This window comes from Nicrophorus vespilloides, unplaced genomic scaffold, assembly GCF_001412225.1.
Source record: "Nicrophorus vespilloides isolate i.1.1-1 unplaced genomic scaffold, Nicve_v1.0, whole genome shotgun sequence".
In the NCBI taxonomy this organism is placed as follows: domain Eukaryota; kingdom Metazoa; phylum Arthropoda; class Insecta; order Coleoptera; family Silphidae; genus Nicrophorus; species Nicrophorus vespilloides.
Genome location: NW_017096706.1, coordinates 56,303 through 63,782, shown reverse-complemented (window position 1 = coordinate 63,782; position 7,480 = coordinate 56,303).

The window sequence follows — 7,480 nt, the reverse complement described above, 5'->3', positions numbered from 1 at the left end:
CTTATTTATTGAAAAGTTTAATGTATTTTTTGATCAACTATACGGAATTTAATGTCATCGATGATTTCGTAGAAGAAAGATTCCAGATATAAATAGCATTAATAGGAATAATATGTTTGCCTATCATATCTTATCTGCATGCATTAACTGATTAATTTAAATTTAGGCATAGCTTGCTTAAAGTTTAATTTAGTTTAATTTAACATAAAACATTAACATTCCAATTTAAGGGATTTCAAACTTTTTTGTAACATTTAATTAAATCTGGTACCAGAAATATAAAGTTTTTGGTCTTGATTTAGTTTCATATAAAAAAAAAATACAAATTTTTATATATATTTTTTTTTATATAATTATGTTATGTTTTAATGATACGTGCATTTTGTTAACCAATGAACAACATAAACTTTGCATATCTCTTTGTGGGCCTCAACAGGTTTTCTGTCTTTACGTAAATAATACAAAAATACAGTAAAAATATGTCGAATATGTTCGGTTTTTGCATTCCTTGTTAAATTTGATTCTATACTTACAACTGCGAATAAAATTACGCGCAATTTACATCTAAACTAACCTAATTGTCAATTTTTGATAGATGTCACTTATCTATCAAAAAATTGACATTGACAGAAGACATCAAAACATAACGCAACCTATTTGAGACAAACAAAATATATGCTTGAAACGTAATAGAAATATTATTTTTGAAAAATATATTTGCTTTAAAGAAAGTAAACAAAGTCCACGAAATCGTTTTAAATCAATTAAAAGTTGTTTTTCATTCAATAACATTTATTGTTGTCTAAAAACGAACAAAAAAAAACAAGTTTCTAGCAACTTGCAGACCAAAAATGACCAAAAAGAATCATCAATCAAAAATGAACAAAATACATTCATCAATTTTTTTTATCTGAGAAACTAACTAAGAATGTTTAAAAAAAAAAACGCAATAATACATAAATATTTTTAGAGACTTGACAATTGTAATTTTTCAACTCCGGCTGAAATAAAAGTTTTTTTTTATGGTACCAATTAAAAAAATATGTATATTTGTGTATTCTAATTTGGAGCTACTAAATTATTAAGGAATAAGTTTATATAAGTTTCAAGTCGATACAATCTGTAAGTTTACTTCTAAAGATATACTAAAGGTATATAAATTACCCTCTTATTTTTATATTTCATATAACATAAATAGAATTTCGAAATAGTTTGGCGCTCGATCAAAATAGCAATTGCATAAAGAAAATACTTTTACTACTTTTTTTTTTTCTTTGTCTACAGCGAAAGTCGATAAATTTAATGTTTCTTTGTAAGATTTATATAATATTAGAATCGGAAAAATATTTATAGGTTCAGTTTATTCGATGTGTGAATGTGAATGTAATTCTTGTTTATTTGAAGCGCTTGATAAATGGTTTGATTTATTTTCTTCTCCAGAAAAAAAAAACGATTATTTTAAATCCAACATTGTTTATCAATCCAAATCATAAAACACGGTTTATTTTAATCTCAAAGGTTCTGCTGAGACTTAGTCTTTAAAGGTTTTACTGAGAGTAATTCTAAATACTTAATCTACTTACAAAGTTAATTCTTATTAATACGTGGTTGTGATTTAGAGTAGGCTTTGTTTCCATAGGATTCGGTCTTGGTGCTTTTGTTTATTATAATCATATGCATTTGTTTATATGAAAAAGATGATCGATTACGATTGTACGTGTAACGATCATTATTATAATATTATTAATGGTTAGACACAACAAATATTTATAATCCCAATAGGCATATTTAAAAATTGAATATAATCTCCATTCCTATTTTTACATCTTTTTTCGGTTCGCAATGGATTTTATAACCATGTTTTTCTGCTTTAGTAAAACTGGTCCTACCTGCTCAATGCGCCGAACCCGAAAAAAAAAAATAATAATATAAACTTATTCACATTTTTCTATCTGACATGAAATTTAGTGAGTTAAATATAAAACTTTAATTCAGTTTGAGTAATTCGATAAAACAAATAAAAAAAAGGTACAAATACAAAAATGTAATATTTTATACACAAATCGAACTAGATTATTCTTTATATTAAATGTTTATATAAAGTTTCTGCAATCTTTTCGTAACTTATATAACATTCGTAACTTTCACACTTGGTTTAGTTTCTTTCTGATCAGAAATTCTTTGAGCTCGAAATCATGAACTTTTTAGAAATATGACAAAATATGACCTTTGGTTAAACTCATATGAAGAAAACCTTTCTGGTATACTCGAATGAACAAAATAGAAAATGAGAAGAAGAAACAGAAAAAAAAATCAATTTGGTAATAATTAAAAAGAAAGACAGAACTATATACGTTTTGTTCCCAATTTAATTGATTCATATTAGTAGTGCACATGAAACATTTGAAAAATCTTTATGCCAATTATTTTTATATATTTATGAGGATAAAGTCAAAAATCTTTTAAACGCAAATGAAGTTGTTTCTTATCATTATTTTAAAATTCTAAACAATAACAGTTAAAAAAATGTATAGATAAGTATTGAAAGTAAAAAAATAAACACAATAAACAGAAAACATAGTAATAAATTGTTATAAAATCTTCAAATCAATTATTTTTATATATTTATGAGGATAAAGTCAAAAATCTTTTTAACGCAAATGAAGTTGTTTCTTATCATTTTATTTAAATACTAAACAATAAAATAACAAAAATTGAACAATTTGCATATATAGTAGACAAATTTAGCATTGAAACTAAAATAAATACAATAAACAGAAAAAAACAGTAATAATTTGTTATAAAAATAAAATTTTATACCAATTTTTTTAAGAAGTAAAATAAGTTTTAAAGACAAATTAAGTTGTTTGTTAACATTTTTTTTAAATTCTAAACAATAAAATTTAAAAAAAATGTATAGATAACAAAAATTGAACAATTTGCATATATAGTAGACAAATTTAGCATTGAAAGTGAAATAAATACAATAAACAGAAAAAAAACAGTAATAATTTGTTATAAAAATAAAATTTTATACCAAGTTTTTTTTTAAGAAGTAAGTAAAATAACTTTTAAAGACAAATTAAGTTGTTTGTTATAATTTTTTTAAATTCTAAACAATGAAATAAAAAAAAAAGTATAGATAATAAAAATTGAATAATCTGCATATATACTAGACAAATTTAGCATTGACAGTGAAATAAATACAATAAACAGAAAAAAAAACAATAATAATTAGTTATAAAAATAAAAATTTTATAACAAGTTTTTTTTAAGAAGTAAGTAAAATAACTTTAAAGACAAATTAAGTTGTTTGTTGTAATTTTTTTAAATTCTAAACAATGAAATTTAAAAAAAAATATAGATAACAAAAATTGAATAATCTGCCTATATAGTAGACAAATTGAGCATTGAAAGTGAAATAAAGACAATAAAGAGAAAAAAAACAGTAATAATTTGTTATAAAAAAAAATCAAGTTTTTTTTAATCTATTTAAGTTTAGTAAGTCAAAAAAGACAAATGAAATTCTTTCTTATTTTGTTTACTTCATAATAATAATAAGATAATAACAGATAACAATGATGTAACCATTTTAGTATTTAAAGTAAATGTGTATCATCATAAAAGAAATGATTATCACAGAAAAATACTCCACAAAATTGATGTAGGTTTGACTCTTAATATTCACAATTTAATTATTGAGATCTACGTTGAAAACGAAAGTAATAGAAAACAAAACTAAATAAAATCAAATATAATATAATTTAAATGACAGTGTAATTACAAATAAAGTGTATTGTTTTAAGAGATGAGCAATGTTTGAATTTGATAAAAGAGATTATTTTATTTACGTCTTTTTTTTTATAATTTCGCGGAGATCCTTTTATCAGTGTTTTCGCTGTTGCATATAACCTTGTCACGTCATGTTTTCGATGCAATTTTTGTTGTGAGTTTTATGTTTTAAGTAATTTTGAATAATATTATTGTTTTTCAATATAAAACCGTGTAAAATTAAAACTGAATACAATAACATTAATAAACAATGAAAATATTAATGAAATATGTTTAATATATCAGCGTATTGTTAATGTATCAAGTTATAAAAGTTAAGCAGTTTTTGTAGAAGAAAACACTTGAATGGGTGTCAGATTTGAAAATTATATATTTATATGTAATGAATTTAATCAATGAAATTGAGTATTTTTTTTTTATTAGAAACTCACTGTTTATCCTATAATTATCCTCCTCGACCCTTCGATTCTTCTTCGCGACCTTACAGGAGTAAAAACCCCAGAAAAGTGTGCATATGCAGGCGACTGCGATGGCAATAAAACCGAACATCTCTGTTCAAGTCGAGGAATTGGACTGATTAAAGAATGATAACCGTTCACAAATTAACCGATAAATTAACGTCATGGGATTGTTCCATTATCTCCATATTAATTTATAAATTCCCATCTGATACATTTTTAGATATTTTCTATAATAATTCTATTTGTAATTTAACATTTTTTTTTTCATTGACAATAGTTGTAATGTTGTAGAAGTTGTTGGACTGAGGAAATTATATATAAATGTAATAATTCGTAAAGCAAATCCCACATTAAAAACTGTCTTGAATTTCATTATATAAGCAGATATTGTAATAACATCGGATGTTGCGTCTAAAATTTAAAAGTCATTTGTATTTATTCAACATTAAACATTGCAGTAATTTAATTACAGTTTGGGATATTGGCAGATCTGATAGTCCGGACTAAGCGAGATTTCAAAATTCAAAGAGAAGCTGAGGTTGAATGTAAAAGAAAAAAAACAATTAACTTAAATAGTTTCTATACTAATTGCGATAAACACTTTACCGGAAATATTAGTTAATAATAATGTTCTATATTTAGACTCTCCTTGAAGAAAATAGATTTATCTTTCGAACTAATCAAACAACAAACACACCTACGTTGAGTATAAGCTACAAATAAGTTACGTTATCGAAATAAATACACAACTATTATGTCTATAACACTTTACTTTTTGAACATTCCTGATCTATTATAACTCTACTCAACAGAAGGATTTTATAAATTTTCAAATGTTATAAAATTTCAGTTTAAATCAGTATATCTATTTGTAATGAATTTAATCAATTAAATTGAGTACTTTGATTAGAAATGTTGAAACTCACTGTTTATATTATAATTATCCTCTTCGTTCCTTCGAGTCCTTTTCGTGCCCATGCATGAGTATAAAACCCAAAAAAGTATGCATATGAAGGCGACGACGCTGGCAATATAACCGAACATCATTGTTCGAGTTGAGGGATTGAACTGAATGATAATCGTTTGCAAATTAATCGATAAATTAACGTCATAGAATTGTTCCATTATCTACATATTAAATTCTAAATTCCAATCTGATTCCAACTATTCAATTTTTAGATTTTCATTCACATTTTTATTATAATTCTATAAGTAAAGTTTTGGAAAAGAGGCAATAATTCGTAAAACGAATCTTATATAAAAAAAAACAACTAGAGTTCTGTACTGTCTTGAAATTCATTATATATCATTATATAGCAGATATTGCAACAACAAATAGTGTAAAAATAACAACGTTTGTTGATTAAATTTAATACTCATGTATATTCATCATGTATATTACAACATTTCACCGTAGTTTGGTTTGAAAATAACATAAATTTTAAATGAGAAAAACAAATTTCTAAAAACTTTGTACACAATATTATTTTTTTTAAACATAAATGATTACTTCAAGTCTCATAATAATAATAATAAAAAAAATCTTTATTAGTCACCAATTGTAACCAAAGGCTATCGACCTAAGTCTTTCCGCCCAGCTCAAGTCTCATTTTTGTATCGATTAGTATGGTTACAAACAGTCTGGTATATTGGAAAATCTAATTGGATCTAATATATATAAAAAAAACATTAACTTAAATAATTTCCATTATAATTGCGGTTCTATATTTAGATTCTCCTTGAAGAAAATAGATGTATCTTTCAAATTAATCAAACAACAAACGTTGAGTATATTGAGTATAAGTTACGTTATTCTAAGAAATATACAACTATTATGTCAATGGAGTCTATAATAATTTACTTTTTGAACATTCCTGAACTATTATAACTCTACTCATCAGAAGGATTTTCGAAATTTTCAAACAATTTACACAGATGAATCTATTTTCGGATACAAATGTCGTTGTATTTAACAAATGTCAAAATATTAAATTGATCAACGCCATCTATTTTCAGATTGATTTTTTTTCGAAAATTACTCCGAAATGTGTCATTTTTTGTTAGTTTCAAGGACAAGTGACAAAATGAAAATTCATTGAGCAATTATTAAGCTTCTAATTTTTAAAATTCATATTTTGTTTGTAATAATATTGGCATATTTTGATGTACTATCAATTGACAGTTGCTGTCAAACTAGTTTCGATTATAGATTTAAACGTCTAATTTAATATTACAAAAGTATTATAGTTAATCAACAGATAATATAATTAGATATAATTTATATTGAAAGAATGTGTACTATAATTATGTAAGTGAAAGCTAGGAACTGTGATATAGACTTACTTCTTGAAGATTCCTGAACTATTATAACTTTACTCATCGAAAGGATTTTCGAAATTTTCAAACAATTTACACAGATGAATCTATTTTTGGATACAAATGTCGTTGTATTTAACAAATGTCAAAATATTAAATTGATCAACGCCATCTATTTTCAGATTGAAATTTTTTCGAAAATTACTCCGAAATGTGTCATTTTTTGTTAATTTCAAGGACAAGTGACAAAATGAAAATCCATTGTGCGATTATTAAGCTTCTAATTTTTAAAATTCATATTTTCACTTATTTCTTTAGTTTCTACTGTATCGTATTTTCTCTAAATGTAATAATATTGGCATATTTTGACGTACTATCAATTGACAGTTGCTGTCAAACTAGTTTCGATTATATTTTTAAACGTTTAATTTAATATTACAAAAGTATTATAGTTAATCAACAGATAATATAATTAGAAATAATTTATATTGAAAGAATGTGTACTATAATTATGTAAGTGAAAGCTAGGAACTGTGATATAGATTTACTTCTTGAAGATTCCTGAACTATTATAACTTTACTCATCGAAAGGATTTTCGAAATTTTCAAACAATTTACAGAGATGAATCTATTTTAGGATATAAATGTCGTTGTATTTAACAAATGTCAAAATATTAAATTGATCAACGCCATCTATTTTCAGATTGAAATTTTTTCGAAAATTACTCCGAAATGTGTCTTTTTTTTTGTTAATTTCAAGAACAAGTGACAAAATGAAAATCCATTGTGCGATTATTAAGCTTCTAATTTTTAAAATTCATATTTTGTTTCTATTGTATCGTATTTTCTCTAAATGTAATAATATTGGCATATTTTGACGTACTATCAATTGACAGTTGCTGTCAAAGTAC